Raw genomic sequence first — 2521 nt, 5'->3', positions numbered from 1 at the left:
CCTTCTTTGTCTGTTGATCCAGAGGCATGAGGAAGCCAAAATGGCTGGGTGGCATTCTTGATGTTCAATGCAATCAGTGTATTGTGGCTCCAGGTGGGAGTGTTCCTCCCTTTCGGACTAAGATCTCCAGACCCACAGAGCATAGAGTAGCAGGGACAGGAAGCAAAAATTTTTAGAGTGGATCACTAGGCATAATAGTGAGTGGTACCATTCCTGTTTCCACCCCTTGGTTCCTGGACCCGGTGAATCCTGGCTACTGGAGAAACAGAACCATATATTGGACGCTGGTTCAGAGCATATACAGCCTCCTGAAGAACATTGCCCCAACCCTTCAAGGTATTGCCACCTAGCTGGCGCCGTATTTGTGTTAAGAGGCCATTCCATCATTCTGTGAAGCCAGCTGTTTCAGGATGATGGGGAACATGGTAAGACCAATGAATTCCATGAGCATAAACCCACTGCCGCACTTCATTTGCTGTGAAATGAGTTCCTTGATCCAAAGCAATGCTGTGTGGGATACCATGACAGTGAATAAGGCATTCTGTTAAGTCCATGGATGGTAGTTTTAGCAGAAGCATTGTGTGCAGGAAAAGCAAATCCATATCCAGAATAAGTATCTATTCCAGTAAGAACAAAACACTATCCTTTCCATGATGGAAGTGGTCACTTGTAATCAACCTGCCACCGGGTTGCTGGTTGATCACCCTGAGGAATGCTTCCATGTCGTGGACTCAGTGTTGGTCTCTGCTGTTGGCAGATTGGGCACTAAGCAGTGAAGATAGCTAAATCAGCCTTGGTAAGCAGGAGTCCATGTTGCTGAGCCCATGCATAACCTCCATCCCTGCCACCATGGCCACTCTGTTCATGAGCCCATTGAGCTCCATGACAAGAGTAGCTGGGGAAAAAGGATGGCTGGTTTTCACTGAACATGTCATCCTATCCACCTGATTGTTAAAGTCCTCCGCTGCTGAGGTCACCTTTTGGTGGGCATTCACGTGGGACACAAATATCTTCATTCCTTTGGCCCATTCAGAGATATCTATCCACATAACTCTTCCCCATATATCCTTGTCACCAATCTTCCAATCATGCTCCTTCCAAGTCCCAGACCATCCAGCTAAGCCATTAGCCACAGCCCATGAATCCGCATATAATCGCACATCTGGCCATCTCTTATTTCATGCAAAGTGAACAGCTATATGCATGGCTCGAAATTCTGCCCATTGGGAGGATTTCTTTTCACCACTGTCCTTTATGGAAGTCCCAGAAAGGGGCTGCAGTGCCGCTGCTGTCCACTTTCTAATGGTGCCTGCATATCGTGCAGAACCATCTGTAAACCAGGCACGAGTTTTCTCTTCCTCAGTCAACTGATCATAAGGAACTCCCCATGAGGCCATACGTACAGAGTGGGAGAGGGAAGGTAATGTGACTGGAGTGGATACCATAGGCATTTGGGCCATTTCCTCATGCAACTTATTTGTGCCTTCAGGCCCTACTCGAGCCCAATCTCTGATATACCACTTCCATTTAATGATGGAGTGCTGCTGTGACTTTATGACTCTGTGGGTCAGACAACATACAGTTCATGATGGGCAGCTCAGGCCTCATGGTCACTTGGTGGCCCATGGTTAGGCATTCAGTCTGTACTAAAGCCCAGTAACAAGCCAAAAGCTGTTTCTCAAAAGGAGAGTAGTTATCTGCAGAGGATGGCAGGGCTTTGCTCTAAAACCCCAAGGGTCTGCGTTGCAATTCACCAACAGGGACCTGCCAAAGACTCCAACAACATTTCTATCTACTACAGACACTTCAAGCACCATTGGATCAGCCGGATCATATGGCCCAAGTGGCAGAGTAGCCTGCACGGCAGCCTGAACCTGTTATAGAGCCTTCTGTTGTTCTGGAGCCCACTTAAAACTAGCAGCTTTGCGAGTCACTTGATAAATAGGCTGCAGCAACACACCCAAATGAGGGATATGTTGCCTCCAAAATCCAAAGAGGCCCACCAGACGCTGAGTCTCCTTTTTAGCCACCAGAATTGTGCCTCCTTTTTAGTTGTGGGGAAGCCAGATACAATAACTTATCCTTCACTTTAGTAGGAATATCTCAACATGCCCCACACCATTGGATCCCTAGAAATTTCACTGAGGTGGAAGGTGCCTGAATTTTTGTTGGGTTCATTTCCCAACATCTAGCATGCATATGTCTCACCAATAAGTCATCGAAACTTCTTCTTTACTAGGTCCAATCAGCATAATGTCATCAATACAATGGACCAGTGTGAAGTCTTGTGGAAGTGAAAGGCGATCAAGATCCCTACAAACTAAATTATGACATAGTGCCACGGAGTTGACATACCCCTGAAGAAGGACTGTGAAAGTATACTGTTGGCCTTGCCAGCTGAAGGCAAACTGCTTCTGATGGTCTTTTGGTATCGAGAAAAAGGCATTGGCCAGATCAATAGCTGCATACCAAGTACCAGGAGATGTATTAATTTGCTCAAGCAATGAAACCACATCAGGAA

Source organism: Orycteropus afer, unplaced genomic scaffold, assembly GCF_000298275.1.
Source record: "Orycteropus afer afer isolate SDZICR_OR568_19922 unplaced genomic scaffold, OryAfe1.0 scaffold00290, whole genome shotgun sequence".
Taxonomy (NCBI): Eukaryota; Metazoa; Chordata; class Mammalia; order Tubulidentata; family Orycteropodidae; genus Orycteropus; species Orycteropus afer.
Note: the sequence above shows the minus strand (reverse complement) of the source record.